General features: G+C 38.8%; 1 non-coding gene across 1 annotated transcript; it reads right to left on the bottom strand.

The window, feature by feature from the left end:
- Positions 1-6,639: 6,639 nt before the first annotated feature.
- On the bottom strand, positions 6,640-6,747 carry LOC148549151 (small nucleolar RNA R71). Its single transcript, XR_015898799.1, has one exon. It is a non-coding gene; the product is annotated as a small nucleolar RNA R71 (small nucleolar RNA).
- Between the last annotated feature and the right edge of the window lie 4,826 nt (positions 6,748-11,573).

Genomic DNA, 11,573 nt, shown 5'->3' with positions numbered 1-11,573 from the left:
ACTTCAGCTCACAGTATCGGGTTGCAAATTTTATTGGATCAGTGGCAGGAAGCAGTTGGTCGGCCTTCTCCTGCGGGGTAAAGTGTTTCTCCCGCCAGGAGGCATCATGCATTAGATCTATGATGGACATAGATGAATCTCCTCGTTTACGTTTGCCAGTGGTAGCCTTTCCTTTTCCCTTTCTCTGGGAATCAGACATCCTGAAAAACAGAAAACCAGGATATAATAAAATAGGAAAACAAATAGGCAAATAGTCAAAAGAAATACAAAGTGGCAAAAGAGAATTAGAGTGAGGTAAATGAGTTAATTAAAGGTGCACTAAGGATTGTAGAGGAGTTAAAAGTTCGAAAAGAAGAATTTACAATCCAAAATGAAATTGAATTCATGTTAAATAGAATAATTAACATTATGCCATGGTTAGAAGGTTAAAAGAAAGTGAAAAACCAGGAGAAAGATTTTAAAAGGTTAGTTTGGTTAGAAGTGAAAAAGAGTTTAGGAAGTTAACATTAGTGAGTTAGTAGAAAGTGGATTAAAGTAAGTGGCATAATGAAAATATTCCAAGTAACAAGTATTCACAGTTAGAAACTATATGGAACTCATAACCACATAAGGAAAACAGGTTGATGCTGATTCAAATAGATATAGAGAAAGCAAAAATTGGAATCAAAACATCACAAATGCATTTTATGAACCAGGAAATCAAAAAGGATAGAAAGCATGCCCTAGCATTCATGAAATGGTTTGGATAAAGCAGAGAAAAACGTAGTTCAAAATACCAAAACCAAAACATGAATGAAAACATTTTACAGAAATTTGGGCAGCATTCCGGCTAAAATTGGATTGTCCCGGAAAATAAACAGCAATCAAATAGTTCATATGAATTAAAATTAAAGCTTGCAGTTACATATAAGGAATATAATCATGAAAAATCAATGTAAAGAGCAGCAATATACAGGAGAGTACAGCATATGAACTAACATTACAGCAGCAGCAGGATTGCGAAAACATAAAGCAATAAACATGAACAACGCAAATAAGCATACCTAAATCCACTAACCACATCCTAGGCTACCTAACAACCTAAAATCCACTACAACATGCATATCTAACTAGCCTAAATATGAACATAAACAGAAAAATATGAACTAACTACGGATAGATAAAAGGGTGACGTTCTGCAGAACCTGGAAGGCCGTAGAATGAGAGTGGGCAGAAAGGTGGCTGGCGGTGGTGGTGCGGCGGCACGGCTGTTCGGGGCAGGGAAAAAGGGGTAATGGGGGATAGGGGGAATAGGGGAAGGGGTGGTGGTGCTGGTGGATGGGGGGTGCGGCTGGGACGGGCGGCGGCGGTGGTTGGTGGTGCGCGGAGGAGCAGTAGGGGAGAGGGGGGAAAGAGGAAGAAAGAAAGAGAAAGAAGGGGAGGGAGGAAGGGGGGAACGGTGGCGGCAGCGTCTGAGAGGTTGGCGGCATCTGGGGGTGGTGGTGGTGACTGGGTGGTGGTGGTTGGATAGGAGAAGAGAGAAGGGAGGGGAGGGGGTTCAGGGGGGCGCGATAATAGGGTTTCGCGTGACCTGGGGGGGTTAGAAATTTGAATCCAAGCAGCCGCGTGGGGCACGCGGTCGCGTGGCTGGTGCGAAATGTGGGGTGACGCGATAGCGTGGGTCGCGCGATCGCATGGAAGGGATAAAAGGGGATAGGACGCGATCGCCTGGGGCATGCGATCGCGTCGCTGGAATTTGTGCTAAACGCACGAATCCAGCGTCGTTTCAGCGCAACTCTCTGTCTCCTTTTGGGATTTGTGTAATCCATGCGACGCGATCGCGTCGCTGACACGGTCCAGGCACGCGATCGCGTGGGTCATTTTGTGCTAGACGCACAATGGCCGCACGATTCCAGCCTAACTTTCTGGACGTTGGATTTTTACGCCGATCTCCAGGTCACACGGCCGCATGGATGACGCGGTCGCGTGGAAAGTGTATTTCGCCATTGACGCGATCGCATGGATGATGCGGTCGCGTCGCGCACCCTTTTTTTTATGCAGAATGCGGAATGCAATATGCAGAATGCAGTGCTTAATGTGAATGCTATGCATGATTCTAGGTTCAATAAAATAAAATTCAAAAACAAACAAAACTAAATAAAATTAGAATTGCAAAAGGAACGATCATACCATGGTGGGTTGTCTCCCACCTAGCACTTTTAGTTAAAGTCCTTAAGTTGGACATTGGAAGAGCTTCCTGCTATGACGGCTTATGCTTAAATTCATCCGAAAATCTCCACCAATGCTTGGAATGCCAATAGCCTCCGGGGTCCCAAACTAAGCATGTAAAGCTCCTGAGCAACTTCAAACAGATTTTTAGGCTCCCGGGATGACGAATGTCAGAATGGATTCCAGGATCCCAAACTTTGCTTTTAAATCCGCCTCCGTCTTGATCTATACTTTTCCATCCGGGCGGTTTAGAAAGTAGATTCTCACCATGGTGACCAAACATTTTTCAAGATCCATTCGATTGAATATGATACCAATCCGTGCACTTCAAGTTGAAGCGTGGAACTGATGAGCGGATAATTTATACGCTTTTTGGCATTGTTTTTTAGTATGTTTTTAGTAGGATCTAGTTACTTTTAGGGATGTTTTTATTAGTTTTTATGTTAAAATCACATTTCTGGACTTTACTATGAGTTTGTGTATTTTTCTGTGATTTCAGATATTTTCTGGCTGAAATTGAGGGACTTGAGCAAAAATCAGATTCAGAGGTTGAAGAAGGACTGCTGATGCTGTTGGATTCTGACCTCCCTGCACTCAAAATAGATTTTCTGGAGCTACAGAACTCAGAATGGCGCGCTTCCAATTGCGTTAAAAAGTAGACATCCAGGGCTTTCCAGAAATATATAATAGTCCATACTTTGGTCGAGTTTAGACGACGCAAAAGGGCGTTGAACGCCAGTTCTACGCTGCAGTCTGGAGTTAAACGCAAGAAACACGTCACGAACCAGAGTTGAACGCCAGAAACACGTTACAAACTGGCATTCAACTGCAAGAATGACCTCTCCACGTGTAAACTTCAATCTCAGCCCAAGCACACACCAAGTGGGCCCCGGAAGTGGATTTATGCATCAATTACTTACTTCTGTAAACCCTAGTAACTAGTTTAGTATAAATAGGACTTTTTACTATTGTATTAGACATCTTTGGATTATCTTTTGATCATTGGATCACGTTTGGGGGCTGGCCATTCGGCCATGCCTAAACCTTCATTACTTATGTATCTTTCAACGGTAGAGTTTCTGCACTCCATAGATTAAGGTGTGGAGCTCTGCGGTTCCTCATGATTTAATGCAAAGTACTACTGTTTTTCTATTCAATTCAACTTATTCCGCTTCTAAGATATCCATTCGTTCCCAAGAACATGATGAATGTGATGATTATGTGACGCTCATCTTCATTCTCACTTATGAACGCGTGCCTGACAAACACTTCCGTTCTACATGCAAACAAGCTAGAATGAATATCTCTTTGATATCTAATACAGGGGACCGAGTCCGAGTTATTAGTATCTTCGTGGTATAAGTTAGAACCCATGGATGGCCATTCCTGAGATCCGGAAAGTCTAAACCTTGTCTGTGGTATTCCAAGTAGGATCTGGGAAGGGATGGCTGTGACGAACTTCAAACTTGCAAGTGCTGGGCGTAGTGACAGACGCAAAAGGAGGGTGAATCCTATTCCAGCATGATCGAGAACCTCCAGATGACTAGCCATGCCGTGACAGAGCATTAGGACCATTTTCACAGAGAGGATGGGATGTAGCCATTGACAACGGTGATGCCCTTACAGAAAGCTTGCCATGGAAAGGAGTAGGACTGATTGGATGAAGACAGCGGGAAAGCAGAGATTCAGAGGAACGAAAGCATCTCTATACGCTTATCTGAAATTCTCACCAATGATATGCATAAGTATTTTTATCTTTACTTTCTGTTTATTTATTATTATTATTCGAAAATTCTATAACCATTTGATATCCGCCTGACTGAGATTTACAAGGTGACCATAGCTTACTTCATACCAACAATCTCCGTGGGATCGACCCTTACTCACGTAAGCTTTTATTACTTGGACGACCTAGTGCACTTGCTGGTTAGTTGTGCGAAGTTGTGAAGTTATGTTTGGACCATGGTATTGTGCACCAGTTGTTGGCGCCATTGCCAGGGAGAGAACGAACAACAAATTTTACAACCTCTGAGATCACAATTTCGCATACCAAGTTTTTGGCGCCGTTGCCGGGGATTGTTCGAGTTTGGACAACTGACGGTTCATCGTGTTACTCAGATTGGGTAATTTTCTTCTTATTTTATTTTCAAAAAGTTTAAAAAAAATTTCAAAAATATTTTCTTCTTTTTCATTTTTCCCAATAAATATTCGAAAAAAAATAATAATATTTTCAAAAAATAAAATAATTTTTCTTCAGAATTTTTAAGAATGAATTCTAGCGTTTCATGAAAAATGTTGGAGCCTGGCTGGCTGCAAAGCCATGTCTAAATTCTTTTAGACTGAGGCTCCCAAACCATCATCACAAGAGCAAGCTACTTGTTTTTCAAATCCTAACATTGAAAGATTCCTGGGATTCATATTAAAAATTTTGAAATCCTTATTTTCTTTTTCAAATAATTTTCAAAAAAAAAATCCAAAAAAATTTATAAAATCATGAAAATCAAAAATATTTTGTGTTTCTTGTTTGAGTCTTGAGTCAATTTTAAGTTTGGTGTCAATTGCATTTTTTCTAAAAATTTTATGCATTTTTCGAAAATTCATGCATTCATAGTGTTCTTCATGATCTTCAAGTTGTTCTTGTCCAGTCTTCTTGTTTGATCTTCATATTTTCTTGTTTTGTGTCTTTTCTTGTTTTTCATATGCATTCTTGCATTCATAGTGTCTATACATAAAAAATTTTCTAAGTTTGGTGTCTTGCATGTTTTCTTTTCTTGAAAATTTTTCAAAAATATGTTCTTAATGTTCATCATGATCTTCAAAGTGTTCTTGGTGTTCATCTTAACATTCATGGTGTTCTTGCATGCATCACATGTTTAGATCCAAAATTTTCATGCATTGAGTCTTTTTCATGTTTTTCTCTTTCATCGTTAAAAATTCAAAAATAAAAAAAAATATCTTTCCCTTTTTCACTCATAAATTTCGAAAATTTGGATTGATTTTTTCAAAAATTTTTAAAATTTAGTTGTTTCTTATGAGTCAAATCAAATTTTCAATTTAAAAATCTTATCTTTTTCAAAATCTTTTTCAAAAATCAAATCTTTTTCATTTTTCTTATTTATTTTCGAAAATTTTAAAAAAATATTTTTTTTATCTCATAATTTTCGAAAATATCATCAACAATTAATGTTTTGATTCAAAAATTTCAAGTTTGTTACTTACTTGTTAAGAAAGATTCAAACTTTAAGTTCTAGAATCATATCTTGTGATTTCTTGTGAATCAAGTCATTAATTGTGAATTTAAAAATCAAATCTTTTTCAAAACTAATTTCAATCATATCTTTTCAAAAATATCTTTTTATCTTATCTTTTTTTTCATATCTTTTTAATCATATCTTTTTAAAACATATCTTTTTCAAAAATTTGATTTTAAAATATCTTTTCTAACTTCTTATCTTCTTATCTTTTCAAAATTGATTTTCAAATTTGTTTCAACTAACTAATTAACTTCTTGTTTGTTTCTTATCTCTTTCAAAACTACCTAACTAACTACCCCTCTCTAATTTTCGAAAATACCTCCCTCTTTTTCAAAAATTCTTTTTAATTAATTAATTGTTTAAATTTTAATTTTAATTTCAATTCTCCTTTAATTTTCGAAAATCATTAACTATTTTTCAAAATCAATTTTCGAAATTTCCTCTCCTTCATCTCCTTCTATTTATTTATTCATCTACTAACACTTCTCTTCACCAAAAAAAATTCGAACCCCTTCTTCTCCTCTGAGTTTGAATTCTTCTCTTCTACATTCTTATTCTTCTTTTCTTCTACTCACCCAAAAGGAATCTCTATACTGTGACATAGAGGATTTCATATTTTCTGTGTTATTCCATTCTTTGTCATATGAGCAGGAGCAAGGACAAGAACATTCTTGTTGAAGCAGATCCAGAACCTGAAAGGACTCTGAAAAGGAAACTAAGAGAAGCTAAAATATAACAATCCAGAGACAACCTTACAGAAATTTTTGAAAAGGAAGAGGAGATGGCAGCCGAAAATAATAATAATGCAAGGAGGATGCTTGGTGACTTTACTGCACCTAATTCCAATTTACATGGAAGAAGCATCTCCATCCCTACCATTGGAGCAAACAATTTTGAGCTTAAGCCTCAACTAGTTTCTCTGATGCAACAAAACTGCAAGTTTCATGGACTTCCATCTGAAGATCCTTTTCAGTTCTTAACTGAGTTCTTGCAGATTTGTGATACTGTTAAGACTAATGGAGTAGATCCTGAAGTCTACAGGCTCATGCTTTTCCCTTTTGCTGTGAGAGACAGAGCTAGAATATGGTTGGACTCTCAACCTAAGGATAGCCTGAACTCTTGGGATAAGCTGGTCAAGGCTTTCTTAGCCAAGTTCTTTCCTCCTCAAAAGCTGAGTAAGCTTAGAGTGGATGTTCAAACCTTCAGACAGAAAGAAGGTGAATCCCTCTATGAAGCTTGGGAGAGATACAAGGAACTAACAAAAAAGTGTCCTTCTGACATGCTTTCAAAATGGACCATCCTGGATATATACTATGATGGTCTGTCTGAATTAGCTAAGATGTCACTGGATACTTCTGCAGGTGGATCCATTCACCTAAAGAAAATTCCTGCAGAAGCTCAAGAACTCATTGACATGGTTGCTAACAACCAGTTCATGTACACTTCTGAGAGGAATCCTGTGAGTAATGGGATGCCTCAGAAGAAGGGAGTTCTTGAAATTGATACTCTGAATGCCATATTGGCTCAGAATAAAATATTGACTCAGCAAGTCAATATGATTTCTCAGAGTCTGAATGGAATGCAAGCTGCATCCAACAGTACTCAAGAGACATCTTCTGAAGAAGAGGCTTATGATCCAAAGAACCCTGCAATAGCAGAGGTAAATTACATGGGTGAACCCTATGGGAACACCTATAATTCCTCATGGAGAAATCACCCAAATCTCTCATGGAAGGATCAACAAAAGCCTCAACAAGGCTTTAATAATGGTGGAAGAAACAGGTTTAGCAATAGCAAGCCTTTTCCATCATCCACTTAGCAACAGATAGAGAACTCTGAACAAAATACCTCTAATTTAGCAAACTTAGTCTCTGATCTATCTAAGGCCACTCTGAGTTTCATGAATGAAACAAGGTCCTCCATTAGAAATTTAGAGGCACAAGTGGGCCAGCTGAGTAAGAAGATCACTGAAACCCCTCCTAGTGCTCTCCCAAGCAATACAGAAGAAAATCCAAAAGGAGAGTGCAAGGCCATTGATATAACCATCATGGCCGAATCCAAGGAGGAAGGGGAGGATGTGAATCCCAAGGAGGAAGACCTCCTGGGACGTCCAGTGATCAACAAGGAGTTTCCCTTTGAGGAACCAAAGGAATCTGAGGCTCATCTGGAGACCATAGAGATTCCATTGAACCTCCTTATGCCTTTCATGTGCTCTGATGAGTATTCTTCTTCTGAAGAGAATAAGGATGTTATTGAAAAGCAAGTTGCCAAGTTCCTTGGTGCAATCATGAAGCTGAATGCCAATTTATTTGGTAATGAGACTTGGGGAGATGAACCTCCCCTGTTCACCAATGAACTAAATGCATTGGATCAACTGAGACTGCCTCAGAAGAAACAGGATCCTGGAATGTTCTTAATACCTTGTACCATAGGCAAAATAACCTTTGAGAAGGCTCTATGTGACCTTGGGTCAGGAATAAACCTCATGCCACTCTCTGTAATGGAGAAACTGGAAATCTTTGAGGTGCAAGCTGCCAGAATCTCATTAGAGATGGCAGACAACTCAAGAAAAGAGGCTTATGGACAAGCAGAGGACGTGTTAGTAAAGGTTGAAGGCCTTTACATCCCTGCTCATTTCATAATCCTGGATACTGGGAATGATGAGGATGAATTCATCATTCTTGGAAGACCCTTCCTAGCCACAGCAAGAGCTGTGATTGATGTAGACAGAGGTGAATTAGTCCTTCAATTGAATGAGGACTCCCTTGTGTTTAAAGCACAACGTTATCATCCTGTAAACATGGAAAAGAGGCACAGTAAGCTTCTCTCAATACAGAGTCAACTAAAGCCCCCACAATCAAACTCTAAGTTTGGTGTTGAACTCCCATATACAAACTCTAAGTTTGGTGTTGGGAGCCTACAAAATTGACCTGATCACCTGTGTGGCTCTATGAGAGCCCACTGTCAAGCTATTGACATTAAAGAAGTGCTTGTTGGGAGGCAACCCAATTTTTATTTATCTAATTTTATTTTTATTTTTATTGTTCTTTCATGTTTTATTAGGTTCAGGATCATGTGGAGTCACAAAATAAATCAAAAAATTGAAAACAGAATCAAAAACAACAGAAGAAAAATCACACCCTGGAGGAAGGACTTACTGGCGCTTAAACGCCAGTAAGGAGCATCTGGCTGGCGTTCAATGCTAGAACAGAGCATGGATCTGGCGCTGAACGCCAGAAACAAGCATAGAACTGGCGTTCAATGCCAGAAACATGCTGCATCTGGGCGTTGAACGCCCAGAACAAGCATCAGTTCAGCGTTTAAACACCAGAATTGCATGCAAAGGCATTTTACATGCCTAATTGGTGCAGGGATGTAAATCCTTGACACCTCAAGATCTGTGGACCTCACAGGATCATCTCAGGATCTGTGGACCCACAGGATCCCCACCTTCCCTCCTCATAATCCTAGATTCTTCCACATCTTCTTTTTCTTCTATTCTTTCTTCTTTTGCTCGAGGGCGAGCAACATTCTAAGTTTGGTCTGGTAAAAGCATAGTTCTTTTTGTTTTTCCATAACCATTGATGGCACCTAAGGCCAGAGAAACCTCTAGAAAGAGGAAAGGGAAGACAAAAGCTTCCATCAAGGGTCTATAGCTCAGTGGTAGAACATTTGACTGCAAATCAAGAGATCCCTGAGATACCTCAGGGGATACAATTTCCTCCACACAATTATTGGGAGCAACTAAGGGTGGAACATCAAGGGCACTCCATCATCCTCCATGAAATTAGAGAAGATCAAAGAGCTATGAGGGAGGAGCAACAAAGACAAGGAAGAGACATATAAGAGCTCAACGACATCATTGGTTCCTCAAGAAGGAAACGCCACCATCACTAAGGTGGACTCATTCCTTGTTCTTAAATTTTCTATTTTTCGTGTTAAATGTTTATCTATGTTTGTGTCTTTATTACATGATCATTAGTATCTAAGTGTCTATGCCTTAAAGTAGTGAATATGAATCCATCACCTCTCTTAAATGAAAAATGTTTTAATTACAAAAGAACAAGAAGTACATGGTTTCGAATTCATCCTTGAAACTAGTTTAATTATTTTGATGTGGTGACAATACTTTTTGTTTTCTGAATGAATGCTTGAACAGTGCATATGTCTTTTGAAGTTGTTGTTTAAGAATGTTAAATATGTTGGTTCTTGAAAGAACGATGACAAGGAGACATGTTATTTGATAATCTGAAAAATCATAAAAATAATTCTTGAAGCATGAAAAAGCAGTGAATACAAAACCTTGCAGAAAAAAATAGCGAAAAAAAGAGAAAAAGCAAGCAGAAAAAGCCAAAAGGTCATAAAACCAAGAGGCAAGAGCAAAAAGCCAGTAACCCTTAAAACTAAAAGGCAAGGGTAAATAAAAAGGATCCCAAGACTTTGAGCATCAGTGGATAGGAGGGCCTAAAGGAATAAAATCCTGGCCTAAGCGGCTAAACCAAGCTGTCCCTAACCATGTGCTTGTGGCGTGAAGGTGTCAAGTGAAAACTTGAGACTGAGAAGTTAAAGTCAAGGTCCAAAGCAAAAGGAGAGTGTGCTTAAGAACCCTGGACACCTCTAATTGGGGACTTTAGCAAAGCTGAGTCACAATCTGAAAAGGTTCACCCAATTATGTGTCTGTGGCATTTATGTATCCGGTGGTAATACTGGAAAACAAAGTGCTTAGGGCCACGGCTAAGACTCTTAAAGTAGCTGTGTTCAAGAATCAACATACTGAACTAGGAGAATCAATAACACTATCTGAACTCTGAGTTCCTATAGATGCCAATCATTCTGAACCTCAATGGATAAAGTGAGATGCCAAAACTATTCAAGAGGCAAAAAGCTACAAGTCCCGCTCATCTGATTGGAGCTATGTTTCATTGATAGTTTGGAATTTATAGTATATTCTCTTCTTTTTATCCTATTTGATTTTCAGTTTCTTGGGGAGAAGCAACAATTTAAGTTTGGTGTTGTGATGAGCGGATAATTTATACGCTTTTTGGCATTGTTTTTTAGTATGTTTTTAGTAGGATCTAGTTACTTTTAGGGATGTTTTTATTAGTTTTTATGTTAAAATCACATTTCTGGACTTTACTATGAGTTTGTGTGTTTTTCTGTGATTTCAAGTATTTTCTGGCGGAAATTGAGGGACTTGAGCAAAAATCAGATTCAGAGGTTGAAGAATGACTGCTGATGCTGTTGGATTCTGACCTCCATGCACTCAAAATGGATTTTCTGGAGCTACAGAACTCCAAATTGCGTTGGAAAGTAGACATCCAGGGCTTTCCAGCAATATATAATAGTCTATACTTTGGTCAAGTTTAGACGACGCAAAAGGGCGTTGAACGCCAGTTCTACGCTGCAGTCTGGAGTTAAATGCCAGAAACACGTCACGAACCAGAGTTGAACGCCAGAAACACGTTACAAACTGGCGTTCAACTCCAAGAATGACCTCTCCACGTGTAAACTTCAAGCTCAGCTCAAGCACACACCAAGTGGTCCCCGGAAGTGGATTTATGCATCAATTACTTACTTCTGTAAACCCTAGTAACTAGTTTAGTATAAATAGGACTTTTTACTATTGTATTAGACATCTTTGGATTATCTTTTGATCATTGGATCATGTTTGGGGGCTGGTCATTTGGCCATGCCTGAACCTTCATTACTTATGTATCTTTCAATGGTAGAGTTTCTGCACTCCATAGATTAAGGTGTGGAGCTCTGTTGTTCCTCATGATTTAATGCAAAGTACTACTATTTTTCTATTCAATTCAACTTATTCTGCTTCTAAGATATCCATTCGTTCCCAAGAACATGATGAATGTGATGATTATGTGATGCTCATCTTCATTCTCACTTATGAACGTGTGCCTGACAAACACTTCCGTTCTACATGCAAACAAGCTAGAATGAATATCTCTTAGATATCTAATACAGGGGACCGAGTCCGAGTTATTAGTATCTTCATGGTATAAGTTAGAACCCATGGATGGCCATTCCTGAGATCTGGAAAGTCTAAACCTTGTCTGTGGTATTCCGAGTAGGATCTGAGAAGGGATGGCTGTGACG

The sequence above is a fragment of the Arachis ipaensis genome, chromosome B8, assembly GCF_059453495.1.
Source record: "Arachis ipaensis isolate K30076 ecotype BB chromosome B8, ASM5945349v1, whole genome shotgun sequence".
Classification (NCBI taxonomy): Eukaryota; Viridiplantae; Streptophyta; class Magnoliopsida; order Fabales; family Fabaceae; genus Arachis; species Arachis ipaensis.
The sequence above is the reverse complement of the archived record's forward strand: the minus strand, read 5'-3'. Positions and strand labels throughout refer to the sequence as shown.